Below are 24,506 nucleotides of genomic sequence, written 5' to 3' on the forward strand. Positions count from 1 at the left end.
ATTTTCTGCTTTAATTAAGTTACATTCACACAACAGCAGCATTATCAAGAGCGAGAGTGTCTTAAATACAGCACCGCTATGTGTTTTTCATTAGGTTTTTATACGTTTTATAGAGAACAAGTTTATTTTATTCAGCCTTATGTTGCATTTAAACATGTAGTAAAATGCAGGTTTATTGCATGAATTAATTACATTTTATTATATTATCTCAAATGGAATAAGCAGGTCGATAAAGATTACAAATAAGTAGTAAAAGGTTACAATCTAAGAGGAAATATGGTACACCATAAAGGCCAATTGTTTTCTTTTGGCCATATAGATTTTACAGTTTGTCTGCAAAATATATATTTTTACAGAGTTAATGTGACAGACGCACCTTTAACTAGGAGCTGAGCTGAATTTACCCATAAAGTCTTTCTCCAGGTTTTGGGGAGCACTACTGCATGTGATAGGTGCCATGTTTAGACAAGAAAGAGGAATGCGTGGAATAAATAAAAAGTGATGTCTCTGGTTCTGCTGCATCGATTTTTATCTGAATCTTTAAACTCTCCACCTGACAATGTTATAGAGTGCCGAGTTAAATCAGTGCAGTTCTCTTTTAATGCATTCGGTTCTGGCATACAGCAGGCACGCTCGAGAGCGGAGACATTTAAATATGTGTCCTTGCAGGGTGTCTTGTAGCGCAGTATTTGAACTGGCACAGGTTTATTAATATGTACTATGTCAGCTTGAAAAAAAAAAACTGCTGTAATTGTCATCAAATTCAAAAGTTAAAGAACATTTGTAGACACGTCATATCAACATGTCACAAACTTGGTGCTTGGTTAGACCCCTTGGTGTCACTCGGTAGCCCACCGCGTCAAACTATGATGCTTTACTATGGTCGCATTAAAGTGTAGTTGAGTTATTTTGGTGATGTTGGTGACGTTACTCATCACAAACATCACTAAAATAACTCAACAACACTTTAGGACACAAACGCACGTCTCCTGGTTGAAAGTCCTGCGTTTGTTGGACAATCCAGGTTTGATGTTAACGGAGATACTGAAATCAGAATTAAATTCCGCCTACTGATACGGCCAATGTCAAGTAAGATCCAGCCAGAGATAGTTGGGAATCCCGCCCTGCTTCCCAAACCGGCCAGCCAGTGGGGAGCTCCATGTGAGCCGGCCAAACTGCCAGTATGTCCCTGAGCAACCAGGGGATCCATTGTTGTTCAGGGTCAGGTTACAGCCTCACCACGGAGGCCCCACCCTGCTCTCTTGGCAGTTCGCTGCTGTTTTGAACAAAGTTGCCTCCTAATGCCAGGTTCCTTGACATGGATATCAAGAGAATCCTTTGGAAGAGAAGGGGAGAGGAATGCCTGGGGAGGAAGAAGAAGAAAAAAAAAGAGCCTCCAACACAACCACCATCTGCCTTCAGAGTTGGCTGTGTCTTTTCAGTCCCAGCGCCACACCAAGTTAATGGGTGAGATTGTGTAACTGCTTTCATCTAGTCAGCCGGGGCACTAACAGGCAGCAACTGAGCTGCTCAGATCCTCCTCTGAGCCAAGCTTCAAGGGCAGCCATTTTAGGAGCTGGCTATGTGCGCTTAGGTGTTCAGCCAGCACACAACATGGACCCACAGATCTGATCCTCTTCCTCAAAGGCAGTGGCCGCCTGACACTGGAGAACTGCTGACAGAAATCTATCTGCCAGATGTACAGTACAGTGCCCGAGCCCTCTGCCCACACAACTCAGCAGAAAACATCTCACACTCTTGCCAGGCTAACTTTGCCTGGTCCTTTCATTTCTCAGGGACATTATCTCTCACAGGAAGGAGAACAGAATAGGTCAGAGCGAGCGGCATTCACCACGTAGAGAGAAACGTCTATGTTCCACAAGGGGGTCTAAAAATGTGAGGTATGTCTGGACTTCTTTATCTCAGAGCTCTGAAACCCTGGGGGACAAGGGGGCAGAGAGCAAGAGAGAGAGAGAGAGTAGAAGAAGAGAGCAGGCCTGAAGGGGGAAGGGTGGAAGGACACGGGAGGCAGCGAGAGAGCATGACAGAGCCACCTGGAATACCTTTGGTGGAAAGCAACTGAGGACAAAGCCTGGGCTCCCCAGATTCCAAAGTCTACTGACATTTGTTAATCACCAACCGGTCTCTCTGCATCGGCGAGCTCTGCCAGCAGTCACACCCTCTACTCAAACTGTCTGACAGCAGCTGCTCTGTCTGAAAGAGGGCCTTTGAATGCACCCGCATTAAGCTGATTAGGACTACAGAGGTTTTGTCCTTAGCTGTTGGTTAGCGCTACCATCTCTAACGTCGCCGGGGAGAGAAAATATTAGCATCCCGCCTCCAGATAATTCACCTGGCAAACAAGATGTCAACCTGCACACCCTCAATAATTAATAACCCATTGATTGACAAGGACAGCCTGGATTTTTTTTAAAGGGACAATACAGTGCCAATAACAGCAGGTAGCCGGAGCCATGGCATGCTGAGAGGCGATGACAGCATCAGAGAAAAATCAATAATTTTTTGGGGTTTTATGCGAGTGTATAATCCTTCAAATTCGGATCTCTTTAGCCCACAGTCTCCTCTCCATGTTTACTCTAAAGAGACTGCAGAGAAAGATCTCATCGTGTCATTGAGCAGAAGATGTTAGGTCACCACAGATAATTTGGCCCCTTGAACAAACGGGAGATAGGGAGCCGGAGATCAAGATGGCTACTCCCATCCTCTGATGTCATCAAGGAGAACACAACACGCAGGATCTGATCATGTCCTCAGCAGTTGCTGATACAGATATTATAACACACTGCGTAATATTATACAATACACCACAAACTAGGGCCTCAAACAAAATGATCAAAGAGTTGAGAGAGCAGCTCTCGAACATGAGTTTTAACAAAACTAGCGTGTTGTTGTACTTCATTGGTATTTGCACGGGTGTTTCGTCTGTCCACCAGCTCCGTATCAACAAATGTGAATCCATGTGACACAAAATCAACGTGAACACATCAGAAATAAACGTGTTGTAAAGCAGCAAATATATGGAAAAACCAAACACCATGATCTTTCAAACTCCAGGCGAACCTCCGTCCAAATATTTAGCTCACATGATGATCTACGATTATTAGATTTACAATTGGCTTCGAAAACCACGCCACGCTGTAACCATCCTTGTTCAGCTTCACGGCAACTGTGAACTTTAGAAGCCAATATTCAAAAAGATGCCTTCAAAATCATGTTTTTGTTCTAGATAGCAGTAGGGGTGGGACAAAATATCAATAACTAAATGAACAAAATTGCATTAGTTAATCTTGTGATACGTTATCAATACACTGGCACCAAATGCTGCTATTTCTATTAAAACATGCCAGCGCTCTGAGACACTGGGAAATGAACTGGTTAGCTGCACTAAGGTCTTGAGCACAGGGGTTAAGTGGCCTCTCCAAGCCCAGAACCTCGTGGGCCAAAGAGAGTCCAAATCCACGTCCCATAAATAACACATGACAACCGGACCATTACGGCCTTATGCTTGATTTATAAGTGACCGTCACTCAGGGTGCAGTCAATAAAGATTTGTTCAAACGCCTAACTAGCGTGTATACATTGACACGGCCCGCCATTCCTTTCATCACAGTGATGGTATTTTGGCTCTTTAACTCCCAGTGCTCTCAAACATTCAACATAACTTCTAGCGGGTATAATAATAGTACCTTCCGGCATTACTGAATATATGATGGGATGATGGGGACACTTGCGGCTGACACTAACAGACCTCCGGCCTCGCCTTTTATTGCTTGATCAGAATGAATTTGTGTGTGTAAAAACATGTGATTTTGTCTTTGGGCCTCACATCTTGTTGCAAAGCAGATTTGAAAAGCAGCCATGGATTGTTGTTTTCACTTATGAAGGAGTTGTCAATTTAGATTAGAAATATCTGAGTAAGAATGAGATGTATCCTTCCCTTCAACATGTTCACCCCCAGAAATGTCGTGCTTTATGGCAATTTATGGCTATTTTACATTAGAATGATGGCACACGCGGACATCATGTTGCAGTCAGTGTGTGTGTGTTTAAAGAGGCACTACACTACACTAAGACACTGTTTCATCTTACAATGCAGTCAATAAATACATCATTCTTATTTTTTTGCCTTTTAGTATTTTGTCTTCTTCGGTTCCACAGATATTGCGATATATATCATAGATAATTGTCTCGTAATGTGTAAAGTATCGCAGAATTGCTGTATCGTGATGTCATTCATATCGTGGGAAACATTGTTGTAAATAAATGAACACTTCACTTGGTGCGAGTTAGATTTGTTAACATTAATTCAGTTTTTGCAGCACTTTGCTGTGATTATTTGATCATATATTAGTAGCGGCAGCAAGAGACAAGGAGTTTGACGCACACCCTCCCTGTGGCTTCCGCACGCTGGGACACTGTTTCTCTGTGTGAATAATTAATATTCAGACTTTAGAACAATCTGATCGATGGCGAAAATCAGAGCTTTTCTCTTTTCTCAGTATTCCCACAGTAATAATGTGCATCTGTCATTCGGGCTCATTGTTCCACTATAAAGCACTTCCTGCCATGAAATATGCCAACTTGTGACAGAATGCTGCAATAAATAAATTCATACAATGTTATAATGCATCTGGTTAAAAAAAATTGAGATTACGACAGTGAGCAGTTAAATCTGATCTGTTGATGATTTTGTAATTAAATATACTATCAATTCCACACATTTGAGAGGTTGTGACAAATTAAATGATTTATCTGAATATGAAATTAGCTTCCGGTGAAATTTCTGTCCATCAGCTATGTTTACATGTTTTTTTAATGATATGTTGATGTCCTGATGCATTGACATCAAATACTACTACTAAAAGCCCCCTTGGCTGTTTCAACAATACCTGTCTTCATCCCAGTATGACAGCCTTTCAGTAGCTTTTTATCTGAAGGCTCAAATCATCGCTCTGAACACCGACATCCGCTGATGCAAGTATGGGTAAGTAAGTCAAGCAGCAGCAAGAAATATGTATTTTGGCACCAAATCTTTAATCTTTCCATTTACCAGATACAACTTTGAAACCAGAAGAAGTGAGTTAAGGCTTTGAAACTTTTTCATTGTGTGTGAGATTTAGAGTGACGAGTAGAGCCCGTTGTTTAATGGCCGACCGTGTCGGTGTACTGTTTGTGGAGCAAAACAAGCCATTTTAAGACATTTATACCTCTGGCTTTAGAAAGATGGGTTGGGTTTTCCCTATTTTGTGACATTTTACGGATCAACAAAAAAACATGTAATTGACATAATAATTGACAGATTCATCGATAGCAAAGATATTATTTCTAGACCAGACTGCATGTGCTCTCTTCCTGAAAACACAAAGTACTCCAACTTCAAAAGTAGTTTCTTTCATGTTATATGTTTGCTACTTCAGTGCAATTTTCCCCACGAGGTTTCTAGTTTGTAAAGACACCGAAATGACATGCAAGCTGAATAATCGTTTATACACGCTGAACCTGTTCAAAGAGGACAGTATATCGGACCAGACTTGACATGGTTTTAACTGTATTAACCCCTAAAAACACATTGAAAACAGGCTCACAAAGATGGAACGCCTAAAACGGTTCAGACCGACGGGCTGCCACCGCCATCCCGGCTGCAATGAGCTGCGAATACCGCCACAGAGACACTGAGGGCCAGGACGACTGAGTCACTCCTTCCACGTCTGTACACGACATTTCTATTTGACCTGCAGCAAACTCACTTCACCTTAGTCACTCCTTTTAACCTTCAACTGCCGCTCATTCAATTCTATAGCTCTGTGTCTTTCTTTTTAAGGAAATTGTATTTAAATTAAATTCAAAGCATTAAATGACACACCACATGGTGTTAAGTTGTTCCCATCTAGGCTTATTATTCGTTTTGTATTTACAATTTAGAAAAAGGGTTCCTTGCATAATTTCCCAGAACCCACGGTGGGGTTTTTTAAAAGTCTTTTTTTCAATCCCATTGATCCAAAACCCAAAGATAAACCTTTTATCATTGCACATGACAAGGAATAGCAGCCAATCCGCATATTTGAGAAGCTGAAACACACCCTAACTGAACATTTTGGGATTTTCTAAATAAAATAATAATGAAATAAGATGAGATTGTAAATTGTATGGAGCCATAACACATGTATAACATGATCCTAGGCCCATTCCATACCACCGCCAAAGGGTAACCAGGAAGCCTAATTAACGTGTGGTCAGCTAACATGAAGGCATATGTGCGTACTTTCTCTTCGCCAAGCATGCACAGCATTCATAAGAGAAAGCAAATACACAGTTAACCAACTCCATCACCACCTCAAATATGTTTTCCGGCAACAACTTGCCAATTTTTTTTATAGCTTTGCCTCATCTGAAGGTCTCAAAACACACATTGAATTTGTCACAGAGCATTTATACCTTTGAAGGACCCCCCTCCCCCAAGAATGTCTTAACACCTGCTTTGGATTTTTTTGGTGCCATCAAACCCGCCAAAATACCAACGCCTGGTTTGGGGTGATTCTTTAGCCTTCATGCTGCTCACACTCTCGTTGGCTCACATTGGGCTTTTATCTGTGGGCACTGTGGCAGATAACAACACTGGTTCTAAAGAGAAAAGCTGGTCCGTCCTGAATGAGATTCATATTCCATATACCACTGTGCTGGTGCCTAATCCCGACACAGAATAATTACATATTGACAGATTCAACAACAACACTGCACAGAACTCCATTATTGTTTCAGTAAGCACGTAAAGTGGAGACATTGTAGATACGCGGACATTGTTTTTTTTACAGATTTTCATTAAAAAGCGGATTGACTTAAACTGATTCTCACACTTTTGTTGTGTTCCACTGCACTCAGAAGTGTTCCTGCTACGAGAAGACGCCAATGTTTACAGTCAACTAAGTCTTCATGGTAAAAGGGGTAGATCACACAAAGAATAGTGGGGGAGATAAGAGACCAGGTGAAAAGAAAAATAGGGAAGAAAATGTCAATGACGTTCAGATCTGGGGCTGCAATAAAACATTTTATTATTAGTCTGTTTATTATTTCTCGAAAATGGAAAGAATCTTATATTTGAGAAGCTCAAACTGGCAAATGTTAAGCATTTTTAGCCATCACTGTATTCCAGACTGCAATGTCTAATAATACTATTGTGGGAATTGCCATAACATTTGGTGCAGATACCTATGTGGGCCAGATAATGAATTGTAATCATCTTGATGATCCCTTGAATTTTTATCTAGCTTCATCGGTCAACATTTACTTTGGTTTATGACCAAATATTAGTAAGACCAATGACACGCCCATGAGCCTCAACTGTAGTTTATGTTTAAAGCTAAATAACTAAACATGAGTCCTGCCAAGTATCAGCATATTAGCATTTAATTAATGAAGAATTAGATACATTTGACCATGTGATGAAATGTGTGATGAACATATAATATAATATAATATAATATATATATATATCTAGACAGTGACCTCACTCCTCTCCTGGTCAGTGCTGAGAGCCTCCTTAAATTATGTGATCACATTCTGCTGCTTATTCGAGAAAGTCTGGATACACAGAGATGAGACATCGATCCAACCTGGCGGATCAATGGACCAGGCCTTTTCAGATGAGATGTGAGCAATCAATAATGTTTGGTATAAACATTTTGTCATAACATTTATCAGACATCTGCTGGGAACGGAATGATAGGAAGGGGAATGGCATTAAATACAACAGAGAAAAAGCAGAATGGAGCTTGAAATACAACACTAATGCCATCACGCATGTCAAATGTTAGCGTGTTTTTTTTCTTCCCAAAGCTTAAACGACAAAACTCAAAATAAAAAATGTTGGGTTCCTTCCTGCTCTGATAAAAGTTTCAGTTTGATTCAGTTTTAGTTTTTATTCTCTGAGGTCAATGCGGTGAATAAAAATGTCACATTGAGCTACACCATTATGCTAAATCACCAGCTATGCAGTACATTAAATCCACCAGGCGTGGATGGGCCTGAAGTCACTGACAGTGGCCCCAAATCATCAACATTGTCATAAATTATTTTCAGCCACCTGACGAGAAACATTGGTGTTAATCTGACGACAAATCTGTTTCAGGCATCAATAAAAGTAGGTCAACCATTAACCGGCTAACACTGCCTTTACCACAAACATGCTTCTGCTTCATCTTATATCCATATGAATAATTGATGAGGAGCAAAAACCTCTGCATTAAAGATCTTACGAATTGAAAGGTAATAATAAAACGCACCCTTGATCAATCAGTTCCAACACATTCAAGGTTTTTGCCACTACGGCCTTATTTGGACTGGTATGACCCGTAGCTTATTGGGGCTAATGTTAGCTTTTATTAGGAAACTTTAGATAGATATTGCTCGGTAACTCATTTAATTGAGTCTCTACTTGTGCGACAGTGAAACTACAATTCAGTCTTAACCCTCATCCTGTAACTGCTGCGTGTTGCCGCTGTTTAGCAAACGATTGCTATCATTGGAGAAAAAGGTCTGCCCAGGGTTTAGGATGGCCCTGTTTCACTGCACTGGTTTCACTTTTGGAAACAGGAAGTGGTCCCATTTAGAGCCAAATAGAAGATATAGTGAGATATGCTCTAGGGCGGGGCTACTGACCGGTCGCTATCATGGAGATGTCCAGTCTGGGTGGTGTCCGTGTTTTTGCCTTCGAACTTTAACCCTTTCACTGTGCGTTTTCATTTCATGACAGTTATTTATAATATTTTGTAGGCCTAAATATTCCACCACCATGCGTTACAGTCGGCATTGTCTGACCTCTACTCGAGGTGCAATTGCTCTATATTTAGGAATGAAGATCAAAACATTCTAGTTTTGGTTTCGTCAGATCACAAGTTCCATTTCACGTCACGGGAACGAATGTAGTTTTTGGGGAGAAGTAGTCCTAATAGTCAGCTCAGTGTATCTTGTGGATAGACTCTGCTTTAAGTCCTTCTGTTATTTTTAGCCTGTAGTTTTTCCTTCAGAGCTTCCTCTTTATGTGACCGTCCATCATAGCAAGAGGAACTGATCTAGATTAGGTCCTAATGGGGCCATCACTTCTCTAAGTCTTCAAGTTTTTCTTCACAATGTTACTGTACAAGAATCGATTGATTTGTACACTTTGACATTCACCGGAGATAGTTAATGAATGATCTCATTAGAATCCCTTCACTTTAGCAAAAGTAGCTCACTTCTTGATTTTCTCAATACCAGTCTTTCTCAATACCAACCCTGCATTTACGAGGTGTGTGCGCATGCACAGAGGGATTAAAAACAGTAGCCTTTTGGGTTGAACTGGTAATATAAAAAAATCTTTTTTGGTGAACATTCAGGAAACCAGCTCAGTAATCCCAGATTGTCTCGGAGGGCTGGTAAATACAGGTGCAAAGCCTTCCACGTGCAGCACACCAGCGAGCTTTGCTGATCTGTCTGCAGCCTGACCTTCACTAGTGTCACATCCGGAGGAGTTACAAAAAAAATCATCTCACCGCTGCAGGCCCAGGTGACCCATAAAGTAAAGGAAAAGATTATGTAGGCTTCCCACCATCCCATTAAGTTGACTCAATGCAGGTCTAATGGATCAAAATGAAGGGAATTCAAGGATTCAAGGATCATCTCCGGTCATTATGCATGATGGAAACACAACTAAAAATGTTGGAACAACCGTCATCGACCTCCCGCTGCTGGGTTAGCCTGGAAGTCTTATTTCATCCATTGTATTTTCTTGCAACTGGACATTAGCCAGAAGTCGGCCAGGAAGTGAAATGTTGGTGTTTGGTCCGGCTGTCTGAAGGTCTGCTGCACTTTATCCAGTTCCTACGCTTTATTCTCCAATGCTGACGAGTGTATCTCTGCCTTGTGCCAAATGCGCTCCCGTAATAAAGACTAAATGACAACAAATTCAAACAAAAATGTAGCAAAGTTCTGATTCAACATCAAAGTGAATGCATTGCGTGATACAAACATGTACCACATCAGTAGGAAAGGACAAGCCGAGAAGAGGATTGAAGGATTTTGATCTTGGGACTTCAAAGTACTCCGCTGACTGAGGCCTTCAAGCAAGACCTCACATCAAAAAGAGAGACAGAACGAAGAGAGAAATGCCATTGCTATCGCTCCAAGTTGCAATACCATGCTAATCCCAGGAAGAGATGATAGTTTTCTATTTTATGTCTGTGTCGTCCATACTGCAAGGTCAGACGGTGCGTATGTCAGTCTGTCAGTCTGTCTCTCTCTGACAGATGGTTACCTGACATCACCCGCCCAGTCAGACGGCCTTTAATACTTAATATGGCTGCACTCATTTTCCTCTTTAAATTCTGTCTCTGCAAAACAAGACGTTTTCTTTCTCAATCAAAGAAAACCAACTTGCTAATTCGCAACATAATTCACACAAAAGATGCCCCCCCCCCCCCCCAAAAAAAAGGGAAAGGAGCTGGCCATCATGGTGCAAGTAACCTTGCTCCAAGGGTAGCCTTTGTGTTCAGCAAAGGGCTGAGACTGTTCCATCTGAAAAAGGGACAGCTGCAACACAGAGCACTCAGAGGCAGCATTTGCCCTTTTTTTTGAAAGAGAAGATAATGACCAAGCAGATTGAGGAGACGAGCATTAATGGCCATTTTCCGTGTGGCTACTATCTTCAGGTTGTCATGGTGAACATTTTTGCAGTAAAAGAAAATGCACACTACTACATTCAAAATGTACCTGCTTACAGTCTTTTACATCTTCTGCCTTTACCTTTAATCATGAGCTTTCAGAGATATTTATGTGACCTTCAAGCCTGAAATTGTTCACAAAGCAACAAAAACAGAGGGCTGGTAAATCCCTCAGCTAAAGCCTGCTGGGTGTGAAGGTTAGATAATGAATACCCTCACATAGTCGCTCTCTTCATTCCTGTTACTAAACCAAAAATGAATCTTTTCATCGAAGCTTATCTTTCTTTTCTCGCCACTGCATGTCTGCTCAATGCAGAAAATGCAGGAAAAAAATTGCAGTTAATAGCCAAAGTCGGTATCCAGGAAATCAAGTAGTTGAGTGAGCATAATAGGTGGAAGCCAGCAGACGTGCACGGTTCGAGTTATCTGGAGGCACAACCTTCTTTTAGTACAGTCACCTCACTTGGCTTGCTCTTGCGCCTCTCTCACTCTCTCACTCTCTCTCTCTCTCTCTCTCTCTCTCGGGGATGACAGAATTATCTTCTGCATCAGAGCTGAGGCTGGGCCAAGGCTCCACACAGAGGACTCCATTTCACGCAGCCGGCCCCACTGTGGCCAAGGAGACACTGCCACTCACGCTGGAGTATCAGTGGCACGGCCATCCACCATTTTGTGCTCCTCAAGGTCTTTGACTTGACTGTCCTGCTCAGCTGAGCGGAGGTTGCTGCCTCTGCTATCTCGTTACACAGATGGAAGTGTTTAACTTTAAGAGCACAGACCTGGGCGAGTGGCTTCCCCTCCTGTCTGTTCCTCTGCTTACTGTCATGGCAGTCAGCAGAAGCAGAAGCAGAAGTGACATGTGTGGTTTTTTGGTTCGCTGCAAAAGACGGCCACCGCTGTTCTCCCGCAAGCTGAAGACAACGTCCTCAAGAGATCTGAGAGTCGTGCTTCTGAATACTGAGCGTGCAAACATACCTGTCATACAAAGATTTCAGGAGATAGGTGGAAGCTTCTGTAGATGGCATCAAACCCAGGTGACCCAACATGTTCTCCAGTAAACGTGTTTTAGTGCTTCTACGAGAGAGGGAAAAAAAAAAAATTTTCTAGACTGAAAAGCATAAAAGATTTTTTAAAAAAACGTGGGGCAACCCTCAGCAACATGATTAAATATTCCATCCAAAAATGATTAAGTGCACAATTTAATTAATAGCCTCAGGCGTGATTATTTTTACAGTTTTATATTGGGAGGAATAGGTAGATATATTCGTTTTTCTCAAGAGGTTTCTTCCCTCAAGCTTGAAGAGACAAATTCGCAGAAAACGAATTCCATCAAGTACTGTACACAAGTAGGCTACAGCGGGGGAAAGAAACCACAAAAAACTAATTTATCTGCCGCTCCACACACAATGCATAAACCAGGAATGTTCTCAGTCAGACCTATGAGGCTGAAAACATGCTTCATTCAATATTCAATGTCCTCAAACTGAAACGCACAAGTTCGTGGGCTAAATAAACAACCGCCGAGGAGCCGGGCAAGTGAAGGATGTCCAAGGGCCGATCTCGGAGAGAAACCAGGAAGTGTTTTTCCACAAAGACAATCGCTCCAGGAAGCCTTACATTCCACAAAGCCTTGTAGTCCATCTCTCCTCGGAAACCATTTCCTGACGTAAATCAATCTGCCACTGTCTCAAAGAATGATGTATCATCTCAGAGAACATATATGGATATCTGGGAAAACAGACAACGGGCAGCTCTCAAACCAAACTCCAGTAAAGTTTTAATATTTGTATTACGTGACGATGCCTTCCATCTCACTACGAGGAAACCCATCTTCCACCGGATGCTCTCGTCTCATCTCAAAGTCTACAACGTTGATTCCATTCTTTCCTTCCTGTAATCTATGAATACACCTTCAGTGTCATATTCCACCAATTCACCAGAAGAAGAAGAAAAAAGATGACATGAAAAGGCTGTGAGATGCACTGATGGGTTTCTTGTTAAGTGGTGCTCAGTGGACAACTGCCAGAAAACACTGCAATGCTGACTTCCTTATAAGCCTGACATGGCAGTTACTACAGTTACAGGCAGTGGGGTGAGGTTACAAGCTAGTCAGGATGGAGTACTTCAGAGTGACCAAAAGAGGACACAGGAAACCATTTAAAATGAAGCAGAAAAGTCCAATTCAGCCTGGCTTGCTCGCAGGAACGTTGGAGGAAAGCCATTTTTTAGTAGACATCTTTTTAAAGCGACTTGGTGAACCTGGTTCCTCTCTAGGTTCGCCAAACTGACCTCTTGAAGCAGCTCCACAAGTTAGAGAGGGGAAAGATGAGAGACCCATCAATATTAACTTACCACCGAGACCTCCTTTCCAAACTCTTAAATATTTAATCGTCCTTGGACAGCTCTGTTGCTTCGTAGGCCGAGCCAGTGTGGATCCCTTCTACAAGACCACTCCTGTTCCTGCTCAATGAAGGCCTTGTCCGGTGGCACCACACTGCCCAAGGAACGGGCGTCTCCAAAGAATTCAGGATTTTTTTCCACCACAGGCCGATCGAGGCTGACAGAGTCGGTCCACTGTGTCTTTTAACAGAAGGGCATAAATCCTGAATTTAGCTTGGAAACCTGAGTACGCCGCGTCGGCGGCTTAATTCATCTCACCGGACAAACTGTCTCATCACCTCGGCTTTACACCTGAAGTCTTCATTTTCTATTAAACTAGCCCCCTGCATAAGGCAACGCTGTGAGCTCAGCTGAGCTGCAAGCATTTCTTTCCAGGAAGGGAAAGGTGACGTTGAACTGTTGATGTTCTGATGGAAAGCAGAGGAGGAACCAGTTCTGCAGCAGTGTAACGTGGCAACTGACAACAGCAACTGGAATGACACCACGAGCAAACCACTTCCTTGTTCCCTTTAAACCCCGACATCATGTTGCTTTTGGGTTTTTCGAATAGGCCTATACCTAGTTACACAGCGTTAAATTATTCAGAGGATCCTGGCTTTGTTTTTTGTTTTTTTACTGGAACAATGTTGTGCGTTCACATCGAAAGCAAATCTCTAAATCATGAAGGGAATGTGCTCATGGAGTGTAGGAGGTCAGGAAAATGCAAGCAGAAAGTAGTGAGGTTTTAGCTGTGCTGTAATGACGGTAGTGTTTTGGATGTGGGGCCTGTGTGTTTCAGCACACTTACAAGTGTAGCAGAAGGGCCCGGCTGCATCTCATGAGCCATGCATCATGTCAAGAAAGCACTCACTGGAGCATTTCAATTTGCTTTTGTGCGTCTCCCTGGCCTTCTTCACTGCCCCAGGTAGAGAAGAATGGAGGAGTGCATCACCCAATGTGAGTGAGTGAGTGAGGGAGGGAGAGGGAGGGGTGTGTGTGTGTGTGTGTGTGTGTGTGTGTGTGTGTGTGTGTACAACAGACACAGAAAGAGTATCAGAGTGAGTGATGAGCTTCACAACTACTTCCTTCCAGCGCTCGAACCATCACAGAAGTCTCTCTTGTTTAATCCTCCGTCCTCTCTGTCGAGCTTTTTTAATACCTTACAGAAATCCAGTTATGTAAAAAAAAGAAAATCTAAAAGTTTCTATAGTTCAGTTCTGCCTTGTAACCTTGAAGATGAACTGCAGTAGAAATGTCACTGAAATATGTTATGTGGAAGGGAAATGAAACTTTGCTTTGATTTGGATTTGCCTTTGTAGTACTCCAGATACGATACAGATATTTAGTCAGTCACCAATTTGGACCATGAAACGACCATTGAAGCAACAAAGGTCAACATTAAAAGAAATAATAGTATCTTATATAATGTTGCAAGAGATAACGTCATCAATTTAACAATCGAATGCTCTGTAAATATTTTATAAATAGAGTGTGTTTAATTACAGCAGCTTTAGAAATATAAAGATGATAGAATAAGCAATGCATTTAGCCTAAAGTTCAAGAAATCAACCAGTATTTCTACTCTGGAAAACCAATCCCTATGTTCGCTGTATGCCAGTAAGATTAAACTGATCACACACTACCTTGTTTAAATATTATGCATATCATGTCAGTAGAATATTAACTGAAATTCTTGAGATCATAAATTGCAATTGAGTAAGTCTGCAACTTATGATTATTTTCTTGGATGATCCTTTTGTCAATTTATCTACATCCCAAGGTCACATTTTCAAATGTGTTGTTTCGTCTGAAATCCAAACATATTCCTTTACTAACATAATACATGACAAAGAAAACAATGGTTCATAACTATATCAGTTTACAATAATGTAAAACACAGAGAAGCTGCAAATATGTAATCGATTAATCGACTACTAATACACTTTAGACACAGCTATAGGACAATATCTGGTCATAAATGTAGAAGCCACCTTAGGGCCCTGTGCTTTTTAGGGTTGTTAATACTTTAGTGCTGTTTATTACCATACAAATGTGTAATTAATCTAATTACAACAAAGTAATTGCCACACAGAGAACCTGAGGTCTGCGGGGGGCCTCTGACGGTCTGGGGCCCATGCGTAGTCCCCTACTATGTCCTGTTAGTAATCCAGCCTTGTTTGACTGTACAACACCACACAATACAACTGGAAACGCCTTCTCTGCAACAGCCAAAGCAAACAGCCCCGCATGACCCACATGACCTTAGCGGCTGAGGTGAACTGAAACCCTCAGCACGCAGATTAGCTCATAGTGAAGCAGCTACCCACCAACAAGCTTTACAATTGAGAAAGAGTCAAGAATGTGTTGAAGGCTTGTGAAAGTTACTATGGGAACTCTAAATGCACAGAGACGGCCGAGCGGGTCAGTATCCCGAAGACAATCTGTGTGGAACCAAACATCACCATCGCATCCGGAGCTAAATGGGCTCATTTACAGAACATCCACCAGTCCACTAGACTGTATCCATTGCAGCCGTCTGTGTGACAAAAGTGTCGACCGCAGCAGATCCTGCCAGCCCGTCCTCTATCAGCTCCTCCTTGAGAACCTGTTTGCCCTGCCACACCAGGGAGAAGGAGCGTCGCCACCATTTTGATTGCTCTTCTCAGCCCCAGCATTGTCGCAGCACACTGTGTCAAGCTCACAGTCTCCTTGTCAGCAAGATTTCACACAGTGGCCAGGGGAACTGCAGAGCACACACACACACACACACACACACACAGGACATCTTGCAAACATACCTCCTTTACTCTCCTGACAGGCTGATCAACAGACACCTTTAGGACATAATGTGTGATAAGTCACCTCCGGCTGTACAGTGGAGTGGGCATAGGGTGCGTTACAACAGAGAGGCATGCTCCTGTCATACATGTCAACATATATGAGTCCAAAAATAAATGTCAAATTATCTGGATGTACTTGAAACAAGCAAGCAAAGAGGTACACGCTCGCAACAACGCACAATAAACAGCAGATTCCTCGAGCTCCTGTGTCAATAATTATTCTACAAATCATGAGGAAGACTATAAACACTTAACTTGTGAAGATGCCAGCAGCTGAACTCTAATGTTCCCAAAAAGTCATTCAAAACTAAAAAAAAAAGGAACGAGAATCTTCTTGAGAACTTCCTTTAAGAAACTATCTGCAGATAGTACTTCCCTCTCTCTCACACACAGAAAAGAGAGAGAGTCAAGACTACTTTGTTGAACATTAACTACCTGCATGGCCAAAACACGGCATTATTCAGCATTTAAATTCCCATCTCGTCTCATGTGTCCCTCAGCCATCACACGTCGTCCAAAAGTGCCATCTGCTAATCTCACAACAGCAACAAACACACACACGCACACACATACAAACACACACGTACAGTTCACGTTGTGTTAAATCATGCACGAATACAAGCAGCCCGTTCGTGAAGATATAACCTTGAGAGCCCCACTAAAAGATCTAACCTCACTTTTTCAGAGTTCTTCTGCTTCCTGTAGCAGACTCAACTTCCGAGCAGAAGAAGAAGAACAAGAAGAACAAGAAGGAGGAGAAGAGGCAGTGGCCATGTCATTAATGAACACAACCTTTGTTCTGGCGTGAGGGATCCTGCCTGTCTGACTCCAGGGCTCTCCTTGGAGACTCATCTCCTTTCCTCCATTTTATGGTGAAGCCCTACTAGCATGACATACCTGACTTGAGACCAGTGACAGCAAATAGGCATCCAACCAGTGCAGTAGGGACACGCGGGGAACACAGTGGAGCAATGAGAGCAAAAAAAAAACCAAACATCAGAATCAAAATACATAAAGCCACCATTGCACCACCATCACGCTCCAACCCTGTGGAGAAGCGACCAGCAGATAAGGTTGAGAGGAGCAGGGGAGGAGAAGGGGGGGGGGGGGGGGGAGCACATATAGCTTCCTCACACTGGACATGGCTTTCATAGTGTGTGTATGTATGTATGTGGTTGTGTGTGTGTGTGTGTGTGTGTGTGTGTGTGTGTGTGTGTGCGTGTGTGACTGGACCAGCGGCTATGCCAGCTCCTCTGTGTCGCTAATGGAGGCTGGTTGGGAGAGGAGAGCAATCCGTGCAATGGCTTCTCCCGTGAAGCTAACGCGCAACCACACACGCACGCGCGGCCGGAGAGGGCACGCACAGCCAGGGGGGGCCAATAATTCCCCTGACCAGACATGTCAGCGTAACAAAAACAAAAAAACACTCAGCTCCGGCCGAAACACGCAGGCGACCCTTCTTTACGCCGATGACCGCCGCCGTCCATTTCCTTGTGTGTCACTTTGACAACAAACCGAACGGCGACATGGCGAGAGGACGCGGCGGGTCGGCGAGGACGCGAGAAGACCCACTTGACTTTGGCTACATGGGTGCCAGCCGGAGCGTCCACCCGACTACAAATCTCGCCCCGGCTTCCTCACGCAAAGTCTGCTGGATCTGGACTAAAAGGAGAAAAAATGTGGTGGTGGTGGTGGAAGGAGGAGGAGGAGGGGGGATCAGCTCTTTCCAGGTCATTCACGAGGCGCTCTCCAAATTATATCCCATGATCTACCATAGCGACGTTCTCGCAGAACCCTTGAAAAAAAAAAGAGAGAGAAGCCCAGCCGAAATCTTGGCGAAACTGGAAATATAGTGCAAGAGGGAGAAGAAGAAGAAGAAGAAAAACTCACTGGTACAATCTTCTCCTCAAGCGATCCTCCCAAAAGTTGTCCTCGTATTTCATGCGTGCGCCCGGTCGGTCTAATGGATGATCGCCATCTTTCCTGCTTCTCCTTTGCTGCAGCTGCAGATGACCTGAGATCCGTCTGTCTCTGAATAATGAGCAACCACACAGACAAGGAAGACAATCTGCAAAGCGGGCTACACAAAGAAGTTTGGGAGACTAGCAAGCACCAGAGGGTGCACAAGAGTTTACGATGAGACGAGGGAGCATCAGCAGGATGGACAACGTCGATGTCTGAGAAGCTCATCCTTCATCTAGACTGAAGTCCGATCGCCTGCAAAGCCTCATCAGCGGCTCAGACCACCACCAGATACACGCGGGGCTCTCAACATTTTTTATATAGGCTTTCCATACTGTGTCTGCCACGTCATGGGGTTATCTGCAGTTCACTTTGGTGGTGATGATGCTGCTTCACACTGGGAACAGACCAACTGGATGGACAGATGAATGTAGAGATAGATAGATAGATAGATATGTTTGATATGACAGTGTTGACACACATCCCCCGTTTTTATCAAATACATATGATCAAACTACATTCGTAATAAAATAAATATGATCAAATTACATTCGTAATAAAACAAATGTTATCAAACTACATTCATAATAAAAAAAAAAAATGTTTTGGAAATATATAAACACCAATCCCATTCAACACTGCCTCCGTCCAATTAGCATTGTAACACTACCCCCAAAAGGTTTATCATCTTTATTCAAATAAAATCCAAACCATATATATATATATATATATATATATATATATATATATATATTTTTAAATAGTTGTTAATATATTACTCTTTCCCTAATTGAGAACAAAACAAAAATGTGCCCATGTGTGTGTTGTCATTACACTGTTACTGTAAAGTAGACATGCTGCTGCTGCTGCTGCAGGCTGCTGCTCTGTCCACCAGCTGCTAACAAAGAGGGAGCCCAAGACAAAAGGTGCAGGGTCCTGCTCAGATGTATGTCAGTGTAAGGATGGGTGGGAGGGGGTGGAGCGGCCGGAAGGGGCACACATGGGAGGGTGGGTGGCCAGTGAGGAGAAGAGTCTACCTTGCATGATCGAGCGGTTATAATGTCGTCTGAGAACGTTAATGAGCCTTGATGGCTTTGGTTGAAAAGAATGTAGCATGTGTTAGTTCTGCTTATTGCCATGAATGTAGCACCTGAATGTATTTTGATACCACGTCAGGCTTCTTGTCACATCACTGCACTGTATGACATTATGGATATAATTAGTTTTATCGGTTTGGAGTTCTTTTATCCCGATCACTTATCTTCATACATTTAAGACTATCTTAATACTCAATATTTGAATGCATAGCATGGTTTGTAAAGCTCACTTTTATAACACACCTTAGTTGATCTAATTCTTGCAGCTGGATGCATCATTTTAAGTTAATTTCATTGAAATTTACATTGGGTCTATGATGTATTTATTTGTCTTGCAGAATTATGGGAAAAGATAATAAAACACACATCAATACACCACATTATATTGATCTAAATGCCAGTATGTTTCTGTATTGATACCTTTGCTGACAGTAGATGGCAATAACAACATCTGCCTTCATTATAAACAAAAAGCATGTGCACTCTTCATGACAGTTTTTTTTTCCACTCAAACGACGAGGAAACTTTGAATCCCAGAAAGTTAAATATTCTTTTTTATTTACACAACAATCTTGCCCGTGACACCTAAAAAAAACCTCAGTCACAAATCTTGTGAGCGGGCTCACTAGTGATCGCACACTGATTTACAGGCAGAGACACAGAGAGGAATTAAATGTGTGTACGATACAGACGTAGTTAATCAGGTTTGACAAGTGTCGGTGCGGCCTCTTGCGAGATTTGGTTATGAATTATGGATTGTGGAATACATTTTGTTTGCGGAATTGAATAGAAGCTTCAGATAAGAAACAATATCCAGTCAGTGTTTGTATCACAAACAGCCTCTGATCTGTGTCGCTAATGCAAAGGCTAGCTGCTCAGCAATGCTGTTAAACAATGTGATACAAACAGTGTCTACAATATGTGACACCTTGGGATCTAAGAATATAACATATGAAATGTGCTGTTAAGCATAAGGTGACAGATGGAAACAGGACTGAGACTTTTTTTTTTAAATGCAGGTCCATAGTGCCAGTTCTCCTGTTGCAGTGACGTACGTAGCTCCATGTATTTCCAAAACTCCGTGGCAAATGATCACTTGGCCCAAAAATTACTTCCTCCTCCTCCAGGGTTGCCTCTCATGGCCTTTTCTTTATTCTGGATTTGGTAATTTTTTTTTATTACTCAAAATAAAAAATGCACAAAAAAAACCTGTAACATTTATGCCCGTAATAAACTGTTTTTGATGTCTCAACAGATCTTTCAAGGAATGTCTCCGGAGGAACGACGTGTGAAATACACACATACACACACGCACACACACTGTGTTGACAGTGCGTCCTGTGGGTGCCAGGTAGCAGCCGGGGTTTATCATGCCGCTTGGACATATGGTTGCTGCGGCAAATTTGATTAATATGGGATGGCCCGGAGTCCAGCGTACAGCAGAGGACAGACTGCACCGGGACATCCCCACTGGTCCGGCCTCCCCCGCACACCGGGCCAGGCCTCCATCCAGCATGGCTAAAAACAGACTAGTCGTCAGGGATTCAGATGGTCGAAGCAGTGGGAGAGTGGGAGGAATGGGGGCGGGGCTGTACGGATTTAGAAGGTGGCCAATTACTTTTTGGATGCAATATTATCCATGCATCACCATTCCCCGGTGAAAATGTTATCCCTAATTGAAAACAAGCATCTTCAGTTAATTATTTATTTTATTCTTTTTTTTTCTCCACTCGTGGGGTGAATTGGACCTTCTCCTGGAACTCAAAATGCACCTCCATGAAAAGGTCCCACTACTGTAATTGAGACACAGCAGAGTCCTGTATGGGTCAGCAAACATCAGGAGAGGTCTGCCGTGTGTGTCAGTGGAGAGAATACCGAGGAGATAAAATGATTGCGGGAGTTTTCATGGACGTCTATTTTCAACTATAAGTCTGATTGTGCTGCATGTCATCTGTTTTCATGTTATCTCTTTGACTTTTGACTTTTCCCTGGTAAAACACAGACTATGTATTCACAATGAACACATACAAATGAATTGTGTCCTCCCGTTCAATTCTAATGTTGTTTTTACATTATCAGGTAAGAAGGGATCATTTCAGTAGTTAGATCGACTTTAATGTGACTTCTTAATTTAAATGGATTTTTTTTTTAAAAAGATAATGATGAAAGAAATGGCAATACATATTATTGTTTATTTCATCAGTATCTACACCATCTCGTCCAGAATTGCATTTTCTCTGCGTGAGTTCATTACTTGAACTACAAAACACAAGTATAACAATGTACATAAAAATGGAAATGAACCCCGCAAGGACTTTCAAACAGAGATGTTGCATCCAGCAAATTGTCATGGCATGGGCCTAAATGGAGAAATGTTCATGAATTATTAATGCTTCAATTACTATTTCATTTAGATAAGGCCTTTAACTCGTCAGAAATGCTTCATAAATGTCTTCGTGCCTCGGCTTGCTCGGATGTCTGTGCTGTAACACGCGCTTGGATCTCCTCCACTCTACGTGGCATTCTTTTGTGTGTTCAACCCATAGTTTACAGATGAAAATCCGGTTGACTTTGATGCTCTAGGTCGACAAACACACAGGTTTGTCGACCTGTGTGTTTGTTTAAATTTACCCTGCCGTCTCCTCGTCGCATGCTGGGTTCAGTTCCCCACGACTCTGAACGGGAATATGCAAATATGGACGATGAAAAAAATGAGAATCTCTAAAATCTCGACAAAAAGTAATAGCAAGACTATGTATGGAAAGTGTGAAGCAAGAAGCCCCTCTTCAATCATTCAGGTGGCTCTGAGCTTTGGGTGGATTTTTTGCATCTCGTGTATAGCTTGAAGTGAAATCTTCCTCCAGATCAAAAGAGAGCAGGCAGTACAATCATTACGGTGCACTTACAGTCAAAATACATAACAAAATAGCACAATTAACAATATGTGTACCTGCTGTGTAATCTGATGGCAATGTTCAGCAATCTACACTTTAAATGCTCTTTTGAATGAGTGCACTTTATGCATTTTGTGGAATGCAACAATTTGTGATGGCAGACAAAAACAAAGCACTAAGAGGGAGCATTTCATTTTTACTTTCAAGATTTAAAAACGCTGCCATTTCCCTTAAAATATGAACACTCAAAGTGTTTCCCAATCATCATATTTATAGAGCATCTGTAGTTATCAAGAGAAAATGGCTATATATTGTTTTATCAGAAGACAACTATAAGCTTTTCTTTTCCCTGACCTTCAGCCAAAAACAATTGACAAATATGCATTTTCACTTACTTCAATCAGCATCTGACAAATGCGAAGCCATTTGTTGACATACAACATCAAGGTAGGGAAAAGTATTTTCAGCATTTAAATCTTAAATGCAGTTTGCATATATGCAGTGTGTAAGAGACTCCCTGATGGTTCAGAAATGGTCCAATCATGACAGAAGCATGCATTCTATTTTTATCTTATTTTCATATTTTATATATCGTGTGTTTCATGTTATATCTTATTTACTATTAATGATGGCATTCTATCCTATTTTTTTAATATTCAGTAAATGTCTATTTTCCTTTGTTGTTAGGAGCTGCATGTCTTGTATGAAAGGTGCTATACATATACGGTTTGTTTATTATAATTATCATGATTAGTATTAAACAACTTAGCTTTCGGCTGCTGTTCAGTGATTTGCATATGCAGTCCACAACTCATTTAGCTATCCTTTTCTAATCTATAGAAGGTGTCACCGGGTGTGTCACCTCTCCAAAGGGGCTGAAGGATCGCTCTGCCACTCCTGCTTATGTCTCGTCTCCCTCGTGGCGACTGGCTGTGGCTGCTTCTCTGGGGCTGATGATGCTGTGTAGGAATGATCCGTACACTTGGAGTGGATGCAGACAAGTGGTACGTCTGGATGCCTTTTGTTTTTCTCAGATCATCAACAAGTCAACTCTTGGTATTTCAAAAGTAGGATAATAACAACAAAAAAGACAGTCATTATAGATAATGGTAGCATGTGATGTCTCAGTACTGGCTCTGAATTTAATTGTTAAATTACTTTAAGGCATACGCCGCTGAAATATGTGATAGACTACAGCCATGCTAGCAGCCCTGTGAGGCCAGACTAAATAAGAGCTAAATGCTAACGCCACCATAGCAACATGCCCAAACGGACAATGGTAGTAACTTGCTGATGTTTTGCTAATGTTCATAATAGTAGTGTGCTAACATTGTCTAATTAGCATGAAATATAAATAACATTTCACAAATGTCACCCTCATGGTGACCGTAAGCTTGGTTGGGATACATTATCTGGGACCCATAAATAAATCTGAACAGAATTGTGTGCCAATACAGCTTTTAGATGTTGAGATATTTCATTAGATGAGTGAAACTTTGGCCTTTGGGTGCTGCGAAATGAAAAAAGTCAGGGGATCACCAAACTCACTCGGATTCATAATAGACACTCATGGTTCCCAGAGGATAAACATGTCACGGCATGGTGGCTCGTTGAGATATTTCAATCTGGAACCAAAGTGGTGGACTGACGGATCAAAGGATTGACCGACATTGACAGCATAGTTTAACATTTTAAGTATTTACTCGTCTTTTGTTTAAGATTGGATCTGTATTCAGATTTGTGTAGTTGAAAATATATGTGCGACACTGCTCCCTGCAGATTTCCTTCATAGTAAAGTGCTTTTTTATAGGTTTTTTGCACAATGTAAATACCATTGTGTGTGTACATGTGAGTTTCTGTGTGTAAGCTGGTGGATAATTTCGCCATCATGGGGAATTTTATTGCTTTCAAGTGCTCATTCTTTGACCTCAGTGAAGTGATTGCCTCTGATAATGCCATTAACCACTGTACTGCAATTCTGTGGGGAGCACTCAAGAGACTGAGAAGAGAAAATACTTTTATTTTTGATAGTGGTGTGGATGTTTCAAACCCCTGATTTATCAAAGGGCAAAAGTTGACCTCATCTTATTTGCTTCAAATTTACTGAATCGTACATCGATCACTCCTCAGCTACTAAGCCATTAATTTGTATTCCAGCGGCTGAGCTAGAGGAAGATGGTCAAATGAAAGAGTCACAAATCACACTCTTGATAGAAAAGCTAAGGCTTGCTTATACTTTTAAACTGTAATCCAATAGTGCAGGGGTATTCAACTAAAATTCAGCGAGGTACAGTTAGAGATAATGTCCTCATGCAAAGGTCTGCAACATCTCAATATGTCAAATTTGCCCAACATGATTTTGTGCCATATGTATTGAAGTAGCCAACAGTATTATTAACGTGTGTATGTCGTAAACAACTGACTGTCAAATTAAATAAAGAAAGTTCAATTGAATAACATCTAAACAATATTTATTATTACAGATTTCCAATTGAACTGGATACATTATAAATAATACATACTCTAATAATAAATACATTATCTTCTCTTATTTCCAATAAAATAAAGGCTGGGTTTAAAACAGAAAGCTTTTGAAAAAATGTGACTCTTAAAATAAAG

General features: G+C 41.8%; 1 protein-coding gene across 1 annotated transcript in view; it reads right to left on the minus strand.

Moving 5' to 3' along the window:
- Positions 1-18,021, minus strand: part of znf462 (zinc finger protein 462) — a 44,800-nt gene extending 26,779 nt beyond the window's left edge. The window contains exon 1 of the mRNA XM_034546419.1: positions 17,825-18,021. The gene's annotated coding sequence lies outside the window, so the exon portion shown is untranslated. The remainder of the gene's footprint in view (positions 1-17,824) is intronic.
- Positions 18,022-24,506: the final 6,485 nt, after the last annotated feature.

The sequence above is a fragment of the Cyclopterus lumpus genome, chromosome 12, assembly GCF_009769545.1.
Source record: "Cyclopterus lumpus isolate fCycLum1 chromosome 12, fCycLum1.pri, whole genome shotgun sequence".
NCBI classification, from domain to species: domain Eukaryota; kingdom Metazoa; phylum Chordata; class Actinopteri; order Perciformes; family Cyclopteridae; genus Cyclopterus; species Cyclopterus lumpus.